General features: G+C 36.4%; 1 protein-coding gene across 3 annotated transcripts in view; it reads left to right on the top strand.

Moving 5' to 3' along the window:
• The window catches only part of HS2ST1 (heparan sulfate 2-O-sulfotransferase 1), a 187414-nt gene that overhangs the window by 2753 nt on the left and 167377 nt on the right, over positions 1-17284 (top strand). Inside the window, exon 1 of one of the 3 annotated variants that reach the window (XM_027536651.1) lies at positions 1895-1963. The exons of the other annotated variants lie outside the window; for them this stretch is intronic. The gene's annotated coding sequence lies outside the window, so the exon portion shown is untranslated. Of the gene's footprint in view, positions 1-1894; positions 1964-17284 lie in introns of those variants that run through there. 3 annotated transcript variants of the gene reach the window in all.

Genomic DNA, 17284 nt, shown 5'->3' with positions numbered 1-17284 from the left:
AGCTTCACATCAGCAGTCTTTTGACTTAAAAAACGTCTTATGAAACGGCCTGTACTAAAGCAGATGTCAGTAATCTTCCTTAGGAAAAAGGAACACAGAAGGAGGCATATTTTGACAATCAGACTCTACTAGGCCCTTTCATTTGTGCTATTCTTATTTGATCTTCCAAGAACACCATAGAAAGCCATTTTTACAGATGCAGGAACAAGTTCAAAAGTTAAATAAGTTGACCACATACCTAGTAAGTGGCAAAGTCAGTATTTGAACCCAGGTATGTCTGATTTCAAATCAAGTTCCCCTTTAATTATACCAGGCTGCTTGGGACTTTATATTGACAGTACACTAAGATGTAGTGGTTTGAATAGAATTTTTAAACTAGCACCAATGTTTAATTGCATTTATTGCTAAGAATGAATATCATTTTTAGAAAATTCAATTTCTGACACAAAGGAATTAGTTTAGTGTAATGTCTGTTGCTTGTTTATACCCATGTAATGAACATAATTATATTATCTAATGAAAGGACTGAAATAGATAGCTTTCTTTTGCTACGGGAAAAAAAAAAGATAGTTATTTTCTGTAAGTGTAAAATTACAAACAATAAAAGCATTTTTATTTTGCCATCAGAAAAACTTACACAATTTTCACTTTACAGAAACTTTTGTGGTGTCATCTGTCACACAGAATTTTGACTTAAAGTGTTGTCAAATTTATTAAATTTTGCATTTATGGCTTAAAAAAAAAAAAACTTAAACATCATTAAGTATATCAACAGGAATTCCTAAAAACCAGTGTCACATAATAGAGTTATTTTTTTTTCCAATGAATATTGAATGACAGTATACGTAATACTGGCTTTGCATCTTGCTTTTTTCATTTAATGTCACAGAACATCTTTCCAGGTCAAAAAATATAAATTTGACTTACTCATTTTAATAGCTGTATAACATTCTACAGTATGCATGAGTCATAAATTCTTAAGCCATTATGCCAATAATGAAGATTCAGTTTATCCCCCTTCACTCACTTTTTTTTTAAACTGTTTTATTTCTTGATATTATAAAACAGTGTTACAAGAAACATGCTTATATTAGTTTATTTAATTCTTTATTTGTTGGTACTATTTTCAGTAGAATAAATTCTAATAAGGGATTACTGAGACAAAAGATAGATATATATATTGTAATTTAACAGATTTTAAAATCTGTTACTTCCCTGAAAATTTATTTCCCAACTGTCAGCCTACGCACAAGTGCAGGATATTGTCAGCTCTTAATTTTTGCTAGCTTTTAATTTTTTTCTAAAGCTGTGAAATGGTATGTTGTTGTATCAGTTTATGTTTCCTTGACTTCTAATTAAGTTGAACATAATTTATATGTTCATTTTCATGTCTGTTGGGCAGTGTTTCATCTTACCAATTTTTAGGGTTTAAAACGGATGTTAGATGTAGTAATCATTTATCTGTTGTGTCTTGTATGTGTTTTTCTCCAGGTCTGTCATTTGTCCCTTGACTTTATGGTGTCTGGAGGTTAAAAATTTTATGCAGTCAGATCTATCAATTTAGGCAAGTAGGTGCCTTACATTGCTTGAGAAGTCTTCCCCCAACCAAGATTATGTTCTTATTCTCTATATTTTGTTAGTGTTTTATAGCTTATATTTTTATATTTAGCTCTTTAAAGCATATGTTTATTGTAATTTCTCTCAGTGAATGGCCACTTATGGCAAATATTATATTAATAATTCATCTTTTTTTTCCTCCTCTGTATGTTACAGTTCTTGTTTTAGTCACATATTAAGTTTTCATATGTTCTGGGATAAATTTTGGACTCCATTATTTTCCACTAATCAGAGATTCTTTTGGTCTTAGGGACTCATATATAGGCTTCAAGGCATCTATGAATTCCCTGAAATTATATACATATCTTTTATCAGATTTGCAAAGGAGTACACAATCCCCTTAATGGTAAGAATCACTGATTTGCAGTAGATGGTTTATATTTAATGGAGTGAGTGTGTTTTTTGTTTTTAATATTAACTTATTACAACATGCAACTTGTGAGTTAAATTTAGGATGCAAGCACATTAATATTAATGTGGGTGTTACATTACAAACATTAATGTGGGTATTACATTGAGAAAAGTATTAAAATGCATACAAACTTAATTTTTCTAATGAGGTATAGAAAATAACATGGAGTCAAAATGAAAATTTACTTAGTTACTGCTTAGTTACTTAGCTGTTAGAACTCTGCTTGTCAGAATTTGTTGCTTTTTCTAAGTAGTTATTTCTGAGTGTCAAGAGCACACTATTGTTAATTTTGACTGATGGAACAGTCAATGAAACTTGTGTTATATAAATGTCAGAATTATGTGCTTGATAACTTTATTTTTTATAGGACCTAAGCATTTAAAATAATATTTTTTGTTCATATGCTTGTAAGACCACTAAATAAATGAATGCTTTAGGACCTAATGTTTTCAATGAAGACAGTAACTCAGAATGGATTATGTAGCTGTCTTCATTGGTCAAAAGTATGTTAATCTCTATGTTCTTGAAACCCCCCTTAACTAATGAACTAACTTCCAGGGCCAAGCTTGGGACTTACCTCTTTGGAATTTGGTAGGTTTTACAAGTGCCACTGTTTTTCTTGTTTAGTCACTAAGTTGTGTCTGACGCTTTGTAACCCCGTGGGCTATAGCCTACCGGGCTCCTCTGTCCATGGAATTTCCCAGGCAAGAATACTGGAGTGGGTTGCCTCCTTCTCCAGGGGATCTTCTCTATCCAGGCATTGAACCCATGTCTCCTAATTGGCAGGCAGGTTCTTTACCACATCAGGAAAGCCCACCTGAAACCGTACATACTTGTAAAATGTTCCTAAGAATGATAGATTTCTCTACTTATAAAATTGTTTGCAAAGTTTACAGTAGTTACTGTTTAAAAGACTTAACAATTTAATTGGAATGCTGTTATTCTAGAATTGCTAATTGGTGTCTCACTTATGAGTCCCAGATAGGATATCTAGTGCCATAGAGTAGTCAGTCAACTGAAACGGTTGATTTCAATTAAAGTGATGCTAGGCTGTCTCTCTACCTCTCTAAGCCTTCTAAGAGCTTTTTGGGTACTTAGTGAAGTTGAAATAATAAGTATCCAAATACTGCTCTCCAGAATGACTACTTTTGAGAGATGTTTCTATAGATGAACTTTATAATCATGGTTCACTATAGTCCAGTTATTTATAATTATCTGGCCAACTACTAGTAACTGTGTTTATATACTTCGCCTTTCTGCCTGTTAATTATAGATTAACTGCCTATTGGACCACTTGTGTACCTGATACTGTTTCCTCATCTATTTAAAGATGTAATTCCAGAAGTTTTCCCTCATTCTCCTGTAGTCATCATTTCCTCCCTTTCTGCTGGATTCTTCTCATTAACATGTAAACATGCTGTTATTTCTCCCAACCAAAAATAAAATGATATTTTTCTCTTGACTCCTCTTTCTCAGCCAATGTTTGTTTTGTATTTCAGCTTCCCTTAGCAGTAAAACTTAAAAATTGTCTATTTTCACTGTTGCTAATTGCCACAATCATCAGCGACTTCCCTAAGTCCTACAGTCAGTTTTTGGTCTTCCTCTTACTTGACCAGTCAGGAGAATTTGACACAGTTGATCACTTCCTCCTTTTGAGCAATTTTCTTCACTTGGCTTCCAATATATCAAACTCTTAGCTTTCTTGCCCCCCTCAGTGGGTCATTTCTCTGTCTCTTGTGTTAGCTTCTTTTTTAGTACTCTCTTCAACCCCTTAACATAAGAATACCAAAGGGCTGAATCCTTGAAACTCCTCTTTACTCTTCCTTAGCTGATGACCTGTGTGCTGACAACTTCTAAAGTTGAGACTTGTTTCCTAAACATTAGATTTGTGTAGATTCATGTAACTGAGTTGCCCACTTGAACAATTAATAGACTTAAATTCAGTGTGGCCAAAACGAATCTTCTGGTGTTTCTGCACAATGCCTTAGTACCCCCCTACACCCCCCGAATAATTTTATCTGACCTTTATTTCAGTTGATAGCAGCTCTATCCCTCCATTTGCTAGTTAACTTGACTTTTCTTTTCTCACACTCTACATCTAATCTTTCAGAAATATCTTGTTAGCTTTACCTTCAAAATATTTCTAGAATATGACTACTACTAAGCACTTCCACTCTTATCACCCTAATTCAGGATACTATAGTCTCTTCCCTAGATCACTGCCATGTCTTAACTAGTCTGTTTGATTCTGCACTTGGCCTCCCTACAGACTATTCTTAATATAACAGTTTGGTGAGCCTTTTGAAATGTAAAAAAATCATGTCACTCCTCTGCATAAAGCTCTTTAGAAGCTTCCTGAGTTAGAGTAATGATAGCTGTTTTTATAACAAAGTCCACAATTTTATTGGCTAAACATAGTAAATGACTCTTTTTTCCCCATCATGTTTTAGGTGATCATTTTGGTGGATGGTTTTCCTCTTCATGAGTTATTCAAGGTCTTGGGTACTTTCTGTTATTAGTTATACCATCCCCTCTGGTTTGGAGTTCTCTGATGTCAGCCTGGGGAAGAGGCAAGAGAAAGGTGAGGCGGTGCCCCTTTCTCAACTTTTTTGACCTCTTTTACCCTCAATCTGTTGATGAGTTTTGTTGTTGTTTTAGTTGCTGAGTCTTGTCCGACTCTGTTATGACCCCATGGACTGGCCCACTAGGCTCCTCAGTCCATGGGATTTCCCAGGCAAGAATACTGGAGTGGGTTGCCATTTCCTTCTCCAAGGGATCTTTGCAAACCAGGGATGGAACCTGTATCTCCTGCATTTGCAGGTGGATTCTTTACCACAGAGCCACCAGGGAAGCCATGGATGAGGACTAGTTACAATCTCTATGCAAGGGTGATGGGGGGAGTGGAAAATGGGTTTTTTAGCTGGCAGTCACTTTAACATTTGTGGCTGTGTACTATGAAAGATGGGGGCATACATTTGAATCTTTTGAATCCTTTCAGATATTTTGTGACTCAGAATATAAACTGTCTTGATTAATGTTCTTTGTGAACATGAGAAATGTATATCCCGTTGTTACAGGGTGGAGTATGCTATAACTATCAGGTCAAGTTGTTCCATTCTTCTGTATCTTCTGTATCCTTGATTTTTTTCTGCCTACTCCTTTCATCAGTTATATAGGGAGGGATTTTGAAGTCTCTGGTGGTGACTGTGGGTTTATTTCTCCTTAGAGTTCTGTTACTTTTCGCTTCATGTGTTTTGAACTACTGTGATTAGTTGCATGAATGTTAGGACTGTCATATCTTCTTGATTAATTAACCCCTTCTTCATTTATGAGATGATGCTCTTTATCCTTAGTGATATTCTTTGCTCTGAAACCTACTTGGTCTGTTATTAATTTAGTCACTTCAGTTTTGATTAGTTTTAGCATAGTGTATCCTTCCCATTCTTTTAGTATAATATTAATCTGTTTGTGTCTTTTTGTGCCCTTCATGGATCCCTCCTTGTGATGAAGAGGCTTGCGTAACTCAGTGAGGCTATAAGCCATGCCAGGCAGGGCCACCCAAGATGGATGGCTCATGGTAGAGTGTTGTGACTAAATGTGATCTACTGGAGGAGGGAATAACAAACCACCCCAGTATACTTGCCACGAGAACCTTCGCATGAACTATATAAAAGGCCAAAAAGATATGACACCAAAAGATGAATCCCCCATGTCTGAACTTGTCCAGTATATTACTGGGGAAGAGCGAAGGAGAATTACCAAAAGCCCCAGAATGAATGAAGCGGCTGGGCCAAAGCAGATACGACACTCAGTTGTGGATGTGTCTGGTGATGAAAGTAAAATCCTATGCTGCAACGAACAGTATTGTATGGGAACCTGGAGTGTTAGGTCCATGACTCAAGGAAAATTGGACATGATCAAACAGGAGATGATAAGAGTAAACATCAGCATCCTAGGACTCAGCAAACTAAAATGGATAGGAATGGTTGAATTTAATTCAGATGACCATTATATCTACTACTGTGGGCAAGAATCCCATAAATGAGATGGAGTAGCTCTCATAAGCAACAAGAGTCCAAAATAAACAGTACTTGGTTCAACCTCAAAAATAACAGAATGATCTTAGTTCATTTCCAAGGCAAGCCATTCAATATCACAGTAATCCAAGGCTATACTCATACCACTGATGCCGGAGAAGCTGAAGTTGATCAATTTTGTGAAGACCTAGAAGACCTCCTAGAACTAACACCTAAAAAAGATGTTCTGTTTATCTTTGGGAACTGGAATGCTCGAGTACGAAGTCAAGATATACCTGGAGTAACAGGCCTTGTCCTTGGAGAACAAAATGAAGCAGGGCAAAGGTTAACTGAATTCTGCCAAGAGAACACACTAGTCATAGCAAATACCCTTTTCATACAACACAAGAGATGACTTTACACATGGACATCACCAAATGATCAATACTGAAATAAAATTGATCATGTTCTTTGTAGCCTAAGATGGAGAAGTTGTATACTAGTCAGCAAAAACAAAACCTGGAGCTGACTGTAGCTCAGCTCATCAGCTTCTCATGGCAAAATTCAAGCTTAAACTAAAGAAAATCAGGAAAAACACTAGGCCAGCCAGGTATGACTTATATCAAATTCCATTTGAATTTGTAGTAGCAGTAATTAATAGATTCAAGGGACTAGATCTGATTAACAACATGCCTGAAGAACTATAGACAGAGGTCCATAATATTGTGTTCAGTTCAGTCGCTCAGTCGTGTCCGACTCTTTGCGACCCCATGAATCTCAGCACTCCAGGCCTCCCTGTCCATCACCAACTCTCGGAGTTCACTCAGACTCACATCCATCGAGTTGATGATGCCATCCAGCCATCTCATCCTCTGTCGTCCCCTTTTCCTCCTGCCCCCAATCCCTCCCAGCATCAGAATCTTTTCCAATGAGTCAACTCTTCGCATGAGGTGGCCAAAGTACATAATATTGTGAAGCAGGTGGCTAACAAAACCATCCCAAAGAAAAAGAAAAGCACGAAGGCAAAGTGGTTATCTGAGGAGGCTTTACAAGTAGCTGAAGAATGAAGAGAAGTGAAAAGCAGGGGAGAGAGGGAAAGGCACATCCAATTAAACGCAGAGTTCCAAAAAAAAGCTGGAAGAGACAAGAAGGCCTTCTTCAATGAACAATGCTTAGTAATAAAAGAAAACAACAAAAGGGGAGAGACTAGAGATCTCTTCAGGAAAATTGAAAACCTCAGGGGAGCATTCTGCCCAAAGATGGGCACAATAAAGGATCAAAATGGTAGAGACCTAGTAGACGCTGAAGAAATCAAGAAGAGATGGAAAGAATACACAAAAGAACTATGTAAAAAAAGATCTTAATGATCCGAATTATTATGATGGTATGGTTAGTTACCCAAAGCCAGACATTGTAGAGTGCAAACTCAAGTGGGCCTTAAGAAGCACTGCTATTAATAAAGCTAGTGCATGTGATGAAATTCCTGCAGAACAATTCAGATCCCTAAAGGATAATGCCATCAAGGTTTTGCATTCCTTATGTCAGCAAATCTGGAAGGCCCAGCAGTGGCCACAGGACTTGAAAATGTCGATCCTCATCCCAGTCCCCAAAAAAGGTAGTGCCAAAGAATGTGCTAACCATCGGATAGTTGCACTCATCTCCCATGCTAGTAAGGTCATGCTTAAAATCTTGCATGCTAGGTTTCAGCATTATGTGAACTGAGAACTTCCAGATGTCCAAGCTGGGTTTAGGAAAGGAAGAGGAACTACAGATCAAATTGCCAACATTCACTGGATTATAGAGAAAATGGAAATTTCAGAAAAATACCTGTCTTTATTTTGACTGTGCTAAAGCCTTTGACTATGTGGATCATGACAAACTGTGGAAAGCTCTTAGATGGAAATACAAGACCATTTTACCTGTCTCCTTAGAAACCTCTGTGTGGGTAAAGAAGCAACAGTTAGAAACCATTATGGAACAACTGATTGGTTCAAGATTGAGAAAGGAGTATGACAAGGCTATCTGCTGTCACCCTGTTTGTTTAACCTATATGCTGGGCACATTATGAGAAATGCTGGGCTGAAAGAGTTACAAGCTGGAATCAAAATAGGTGGGAGAAAAATCAACAACTTCAGATAATGCAGATGATACCACTCTTAATAACAGAAAGAGAAGAGGAACTAAAGAACCTCTTGATGAGAGTGAAAGAGGAGAGTGAAAGAGCTGGTTTAAGACTAAATATTAAAAAAAAACTAAGATCATGCATTTGGCGCCTTGGTTCTTAGTCATTCAGCTGTGTCCAACTCTTTGTGGCTCCATGGACTGTAGCCCGCCAGGCGCCTCTGTCCATGGGGATTCTCCAGGCAAGAAGACTGGAGTGGGTTGCCATGCCCTCCTCCAGGTAATCTTCCTAACCCAGGGATTGAACCCAGCTCTCCCTCATTGTAGGCAGATTCTTTACTGATTGAGCCACCAGGGAAGCCCACTGGCCCCATTACTACATGGCAAATAGAAGGGAAAAGGGTGGAAGTAGTGATAGAAAGGTGGAAGATTTCCTCTTCTTGGGCTCCAAAATGATTGTGGATGGTGACTGCTGGCATGAAATCAGAAGATGATTGCTTCTTGTCAGGAAAGTGATGACAAACCTAGACAGTATGTTGAAAAGCGGAGACATTACTCTGCTGATTAAGGTCCATGTAGTCAAGGCTATGGTCTTCCCGGTGGTCACGTATGGTTGTGAGAACTGGACCATAAAGGCAGAATGCCAAAAAATTGATGCCTTCGAACTGTGGTGCTGGAGAAGACTCCTGAAAGTCCCTTGGAGAGCAAGGAGTTCAAACCAGTTAATCTTAAGGGAGGTCAACCCTGAATATTCACTGGGAGGACTGATGCTGAAGTTCCAGTATTTTGTCTGAGGCTCCAGTATTTTGGTCATCTGATGTGATGAGATGACTCATTGGAAAAGTCCCTGATGCTGGGAAAGATTGAGGGCAGGAGGAGAAGAGGGCGTCAGAGGATGAGATGGCGGGATGGCATCACTGATGCAGTGAACATGAACTTGGGCAAACTCCAGAAGATGGTGAGGGACAGGGAGACCTGGCATGTTGCAGTCCATGGGGTTGCAAAGGTTGGACATAACTGGGCAACTGAACAACAACAAAGCATGATATGTTGTTGTTATTTTTGTTTTAAGCAATCAGTTATCTTTTAAAAAGATTAAAACTTTTTTTTACAGAACTTATTCATACATGCATCATTCCTAATGCTTTCCATTCCTTTGTGGAGGTGCAGATTTCCATCTGGTACTCTTCCTTCATCCTCAAGGATGTCTTTTGAAATTACTTGTAATGAAAGTCTACTTGGTGATGAATTCTTTTTACTTTTGTATGTCTAAAAGGTATGTATTTACCTTAATGTTTATAAGAAATTTTTGTTAGGTATAGAATTGTAGGTTGACGTTTTTTTTCTTTCAGTACTTTAAAGCTGTTGCTCCATTGCCTTTTGGCCTGCATTGTGTGTGATGAGAAGTCTGTCATTGTTCTTATCTTTGTTCAGCTGTTCATATGTTTTCCTTTGCCTGTAAGATTTTCACTCAGTTTTAAGTAATTATGGTAAGCCTTGCTGTAGTTTCTTGATTTTTTTCTTGTGCTTTGGGTTTGTTGAGCTTATTGGACTTGTGTGTTTATAATTTTTATTAAATTTGGAAAAATTTGGCCATTACTATTAAATACTTCATATAATTTTTTATGTACTTCTTTTCCTTCAAAAATTCAAGTCACATATATATATTGTCTACATTTAGTTGTCATAACAGTTTGATGACATTTTAATTTTTCCCAGTCTTTCTGCTTTTTGGTATTTTTTAATTACTTTGTCTTCAATCCACCAATCCTTTCTTTTGTGTGTGTAATTCTGCTTTTAGTTCCATTCAGTGTATTTTTCATTTCAGTTATTTTTTCCATTTCTAGAAGTTCATTTTGGATCTTTAAAAACAACAGCAACAAAGAACTTCTGTTTGTCTCCTTAACATGCGTTTACTTTATTTTGTTGAACAAATGACATATTGTTATAATGACTCTTTTGATGTTCTTGTTTACTGATTCTATCATCTGTGTCTTTTCTCAATATTTTTCTGTTGGTTTGCTTTTTTCTTCATTGTGGACCATATTTTCCTTCTTTTTTATATGCTTGGTATTTAGGTGTTGGATATTTTCACATTCTTAAACATATTCATAAGCCTTGATTTGGGACACATTCAAGTTTCTTAGAAACAGTATGATCTTTCTCAGATTGCTTTTATGTTTGTTAGATGGGATCAGAATATATGATTAACTCTGCCCTACCACTGAGGCAGTAACCTTGCAGTTCCTTTCAGAGTACTCCACCCAGTACCCTGTGTATTTTATTTCCCCACCCTGGCTAGTGGGAATGCTGGTTGAGTGAACCCCAGAAAATTTTCCACCTGTGTATTTTGGGTGGCCTCAGTTTCTTCATGCATATGCACTGATTGGTACTTGGCTGAAAATTCTCTTCTTGCAGCTTTGTCTTCTTTAGTATTCTGCCCAGCATAAGCCAGCTGCCTTGGCCTCCCTGGACTCCCAATCCTGGCCCCTTAACTCAGGGAGACTTTTGGGCTCTGAGATCCCCTTCTCTGTACTCTAGCCTGGAAACTCTCTTTGGAGAGTCATATGACTCACTTCATTTTCTTTCTGTCTTGCAGTGACCCCCATCCTATACAGATTTCCTGTCTAGTGTCCAGTGTATGAAAGCCTTTTGTTATATATTTTATGTATTTCAGTTGTTTCAGGTGGGAGGATAAATCCCTTGTTACTCCATCTTGGCTGGAAATGGAAGCCAGGTGGCCTAGTTATCTCTGATTGTGTGTCCCTAGGTTGACTTAGGGGAAAGTAATAAAGTTGGATAAATTGAATTATATTTGACAACTAAAACTAATATTATAAATTTAAGGGTGAAATAATGTTTTGTTTTTTTTCTATTTGCTCATAATTTCTAGCATGGTATTGCACACAGGCCCTTAGTAAATTGTTTGTTCCAAGTTAGAGGCAAGTCTTATTCACAATAGCTGGATCTCCTCACGTCCCCATTGAAGTTTCAAGTGGATGTCAGTTAATTCTTTTGTTTGTTACCAATTTTACTGTAACTTCAAGAAACCAGTTCTTACTGCATCCCTTTAGATACAGCTGAGTCCAATGGAGGCTCTTTCAAACTGGGCAGTGAAGTCTCTGACTCTGGAAGAGCTTTCTATTTTTCCTGTCAGTGTGCTTCTGGAACTAATTGGTCACATCCTTGCTGGGGTGGGTGGATGAGTCCTCTTCATAGGCTTCTTTTTTGTATTCCTGTTGTAATACCCCGATTGCAAGCAAAACAGTAGAGAAGGAAATTCTAAGGGATGTTGATACCAGTAGTAACTGTAATCATTGTGTGTGCTCAGTTGCTCAGTCATTTCTCTTTGTGACCCCAGGAACTATAGCGCCGCCAGGCTCCACTGTCCATGGGATTACCCAGGCAAGAATATTGAAGTGGGTTGCCATTCCGTCTCCAGGGGACCTTCCTGACCCAGGGATCAAGCCCGCATCTCCTGCACTGGCAGGATTCTTTACCACTAGCGCCACTTAGGAAGCCTGGTCATTATGTTGCATCAACAGAAAATGGACCTAGTTTACCTTAAGATGAACAGTATTATTATAGTTACCAGATTTTCAACTTTGCATGAAATAATTCTTGCTAAAGGTAGTTAGGTTGTACTGAATCCCTATGGGTACTATAAAATATCAGGGACAACCATTTTTTTTTAAATTGGAGAATAATTGCTTCATTATTATGTTAGTTTCCCCTGTACAACAGTGTGAACCAGTTGTAAGTATACATAAATCCCTTCCCTCTTGGGCCTCTCTTCCACCCCTCCACCCCCAATCCCACTCATCATCACAGAGCGCCAAGCTGAGCTCCCTGTACTATACAACAGCTTCCCACTAGCTGTCTGTTTTATCTGGTAGCATATATGTGTCAGTGCTATTCTTTCAATCCCTCCCATGCTCTCCTTCCCCTGCTGTGAGGAACAACCACTTTTAATTGAAATTGTTGGATTCTCCTTTTGGGAGATAGTGATTTGAAAATTTGAAAATCAATTTGGTACTTATGTAGCAATTTAAAACTGTATTTAGAGGAAAAGAAATGCCTGTTTTTCTAAATTCCAGTAGAATTTAGAAGTCATCCATTGTCACCTTATCACATAGCACCTTATATGTTTCCATTATTTATTTCTTAAGTTTGTAACATAGCTGAAAATAAGTGATTTGTACAGTTAAGCACACAAACGAATTTAGAGACTCATCATATGTTGTCTAAGTTGGAAAATACCTTAAAATTTTGCTCAGTATGGTTACGGAATGAAGCAAAGGGGCTATGCAGGTGCAGACTAGCTCTTGGCATATTTATTTCTAATTATATATTATGCTTGAGTTGATTAATGAATGTAATTTAGGGCTGTTATTGGTTCATTGATAACATCCTCCTGTTATATATTCTCTCTATGCTTTGAAGCAAAAGAGTATAGGAAATGAACTGATCAGTGTAGTTCTTTTTCCTGGTAAATAAGTCAAAAGGTTAGTATCCGAGTCTCCATACTTTAAACAATGACTCTTGTATTAAGTTTTCTGTTGCTATTGTACTTTCAAAATAATACCTTGTTACAGTATACTTGTATTTTAGTTAATGGTAACTTTAAAAAAATAAAGTCTTAAAAAAAAAAAAAGCTAGTTGCACAGCATGAACATTGTAACTAAAATCATAATGCAAAAAATTCTTCAGTAAAGAGTTGTGGGACTTCACTGATGGTCCAGTGGTTAAGACTTCGCCTTCCAATGCAGCGGGTATGAGTTCAATCCCTTGTTGGGGAGCTAAGATTCCACATTTTGGGGGGCCAAAAATCTAAAACATAAAAAACAGAAGCAGTATTATAACAAATTCAATAAAGACTTTAAAAATGGTCCACATCAAAACAACAAAAACCAAACCAGAGTTGTAAATTCTCACTATTGCTGTTCTTTTTTTTTTTTTTCCTAAAGAGCTTGGTGATTAATTAGGACTATTTATGGTTCTTTAGATTTCTAAGATGTGTAATATAAAGGGACAATACCTTAAAAATTTAGTGATAAATATATTTTGAGTATTTAGAGGAATATTGGAGGTTTGAGTAAATTAAGTTGTTGGAGTTAAATAAAATGAATAAAATCTTCCTTCAACCTTGTATTTGTTAGTAATTTTAGCTTTGCCTATGTCTTACTGAAACTAGTTCCGCAATCAGTTTTGACACAATGGTTCTTAAATATGACTGAGAAATTTGTGATTATTTTGTATTTGAATGTTAGAAAGCTGCTTCCAGTTGCCAGCATTTTTTTATTTCATCATATACACCCATCTCTGTAATAAAGTGTTGCATGTTCCCAATGTGTTATACATCTGGCGGGAAACCAACTCAGTTCAATTGTTTCCTCCATAGAAGAGCTGATTAGAAAGACTGATTTAAGGTATGTTTTTGTAGACAACTTCTTCATTTTGTTGAAGAGGAAAGAATAAAACCCATTCATTTTTGTCCTCTAGAACATAAATATCTTCTTTTCATGTTTTGAAGGTTAAAACAGAAAAAAAGCAAACTTGTGATGCTGTTTTAGTGTCTCAAAATCGGTTTCCCAGCTAGGAAAATTAGGGGTATGTAGGACTTTTGCTTCTGAACCGGGGAGTTGTTAGTGATGATAGTTTCCGTTTGGCTTGGGGTGAACTTGTCCAGGAACCTGTCTGATCCATGAGATGTCATTATGTGCCTTTTTTTCTTTTGCCCTTGGTTGGAACTCTGTGACTAATTAACCCTGTGAGAAGTTATAATCTAGTCTTGCACATGACCACTTCCCTTTGGTTTTTTTTAACTTGTTTAGAATCTTTCCCTGCTTTGCCCTTGAACCAGTGTTTCTTACATGGTTCTCTACCTTTCCCTACCAATGGCAAGTCATCATGATCTCTAAACTTACTGTATCAGACTGTGTACTGAGCATACTTTAAGTGTTTTATAAATATAGAACTTATTTAATGTGAAGGATGCTTATTTCTACTGTCCTCAGAGTTACTGGGAAGAACAGTTAATCCTCAAATGGTATAAAGAATATAAAAAGGTTTGTAAACTGTAAAAACTACAATTTAAGTTGTTATTAATAGTGATAATAATACATTTGCTTGCTCTTTGATGTTGTCTTCTGGTTGAATGTAGTTTGGACTTTACATTTCTTCCTGCCATGGGCTTATCTCAAAGGATCACACTTGTCTAACGGTTCAGATAAATGATGATGTTACATGAGTTATAGATTTGACATTCAGTTTAGCTGTTCGTTTCTTTTCTCTCTTAGGATGAAGTAAAAATCACTATCAGTTCATATCATTATTTTCTCTTAAAGGTATAAATCTGTTTACTTTCATATAAATTATAGAAAAGCCCTGGCCTTCTAACATGACCAGACTTCCTTCCCTCTTTCCTACTGATCCTTGCCAACTTTGCTGTTTAAAGGTACGATTGTGAGAGGAATTTCAGTGTGTGTGTGTGTACGCACATATATGTATAAAATTACCCCTTAGATTCTAAGTACTTTTCTTTTTGAAAAACATTAATGATGATCAAACTAGTGAAGGAAAAAAAATGTATTTCTCCACTATGGAAGAAGTTTTCTGTGGTAGTTCCTTTATTGTCAGTTTTCCCACAGTGATTCATTGTCATCTTCTCAAACAGAGGGAAAACACTTGTTTTGTATCCTTAATTTTAATTTAGGAACTTCAATTTTTTCTTTTTTCTTTTCACTCAGATGTAGAATAGAATAGAAAAGGTTGTACTTTTATACTAATTGCTGGGATTATGAGAATCCCAAAGAACAGAATTCTTGGCTCCTACACAGCTTCAAAGGTTTTTTTTTTTTTTTCTTAACTCAGGTCAACATTATTTGCCACTCTGCGATCAGAAAATTTGGTAGGCCTTTGTGATAGAGGCTGTGAGAAACAAACTCTAGTGCAATCACCTCTTTGATCATATATTATTGCTTTTTCTTTTTTTCTTGCATTAGCATGCTATTCTTAAGTATTGGTTAACATTGCTGAAGGTTTGATATAAAATTGTGATATACAAGTTCATGAATAAGCAGTGATTTTTGATTTGCATATTATAGTAGCTTTTATGTTTATGAAACATAAAGACTTTTAATTTTCCTAATTGGCAGTGAAAATATTTTGACCAAGATGCTGCATTTGTTAGGGGCTCTGTTTACTTACGTTTTAGCTGTACCTTTAAGACTTAGTTTATTTCTTCGTGAGTTTGCCAATCCCGAATTGAGGATGATAGAATTGAAGAACTCCATAAACCTTTTGCATTTCACCTAACCTTCCCCTATCCTCATATGGAGTTACTCTCTTTTAAAAATGTTCTTTGAGAAGAGAAGTAATTCTAAATAAGAATACTAAATCTTACTTAAATAGTGTTGAATATAGTTAAATATCTGCAGTTGATTTTCTAAATTTCAGTTATATTATACACTTTTTCCACATTTATTATTCATTTATCTTGTCCTAAAAAATTATTGAGGAAATTTCCAGATGTACATGTAATACGGAATGAGGGAAGAAGGCAGAATGAAGTAGGAGGTATTTGTGTAAATATTAACTGCCATTTTAGGTTTCTCAGCCCATTTTCTTTTGGACAGTTTGGGAAAATTAGGAGTCTAGTCATGAGAACTGAGACCAGGATATTGTAGCAGAAATTATTTGTAATAATGCTGTTCTTACTGGGAAGCTCCAACTATGATTTAAGTTTGTTTCCAATGTAAAATCCATCAAGGTAGAACTTTACATATTGATTATTAATTATATTTTGACAGAATTTGAAACAATGTAATAATTTGAAGAAAAGTTTATTTATGATATATAAGTAATCTTTTTCTTTGATGGTTTTTAATTTAAGAAGATCTGATAAAGTCGTTTATGGCTGATTAATGTAGCCTGCCTAAATAAGAAAAATGTGGATTGAGTTGACGTTTCTGAACTATAGCATTCATGTGTGATTTAAAGTAAGTGCTGTTAGATTAATATTAAAGTCTAATGTGAAATTGCCAAAGCTTAAATTAAAGATAGTTTTGAAGAGAGCTGATATCTTTTTTTCCCCCCAAACATTCTTCTGGTTGTCCATGGTATAGTACATAAAATTAAACCCATTTATTTTATACTCAAAGCAATCGATCCTTCATGTTCTCCCTAGATGCTTTGTTAAAAAAAATGTAATAAGACTATTTTCATAATTTTCCCTAGATAGTAGTTGGCTTTTTAATTTGGTTCGTGGTATTTTTATGTATGCAATACATTTTGTTTTGAGATAGTCAAAATCATTTATCTTTTGGGTTTTTTGCCTTTAGTTATATGTCTTAAATGAAAATGACACGTGTGTGAGCGGAAATCTAAAACCCATTGTTAATTTTCAGTTTGTTCAGATTTTTTCTTGTTGTGAGAATGGTGGTAATGATTTATAAGCACCTACATGTCAGACCAGAAACCCTTAGTAATTTATAAATTGGGATGTAATTTTTTTCATGTATTTGTTGGCTTTTATTTTTCAGTCCATTCTTGTTGGGTTTTAAGTTTGTAAGGGTGTAAGGAATATGGTATGCTTCTGGGCCATCATTACACTGCTTTATCTAATAATTTTTGTGTTAGGGTTATACTACTCTCAGTTGGGAGAAGGCAATGGCACCCCACTCCAGTACCCTTGCCTGGAAAATCCCATAGACGGAGGAGCCTGGTAGGCTGCAGTCCATGGGGTCGCTGAGGGTCGGACACAACTGAGCGACTTCACTTTCACTTTTCACTTTCATGCATTGGAGAAGGAAATGGCAACCCACTCCAATGATCTTGCCTGGAGAATCCCAGGGACAGGGGAGCCCGGTGGGCTGCCGTCTATGGGGTCGCACAGAGTCAGACACGACTGGAGCGACTTAGCAGCAGCAGCAGCACTTTCAGTTCTTATCAGCCTTTTAGTCTTTAGGGTTAATTCTTCCTTCATGGTTCTTTACTTTATATGTCTATTTATTATTCCAGTTGAACCTCTGAATCATTTTATTAAGTAAAAGAAAAAAGCATCAGTATTATAAGCAGAACTGCTTAAGATTAATAATATGATTAGAATGATAGAGTT

The sequence above is a fragment of the Bos indicus x Bos taurus genome, chromosome 3 (assembly GCF_003369695.1).
Source record: "Bos indicus x Bos taurus breed Angus x Brahman F1 hybrid chromosome 3, Bos_hybrid_MaternalHap_v2.0, whole genome shotgun sequence".
Classification (NCBI taxonomy): Eukaryota; Metazoa; Chordata; class Mammalia; order Artiodactyla; family Bovidae; genus Bos; species Bos indicus x Bos taurus.
Note: the sequence above shows the minus strand (reverse complement) of the source record. Positions and strands in the feature narration are given on the sequence as shown.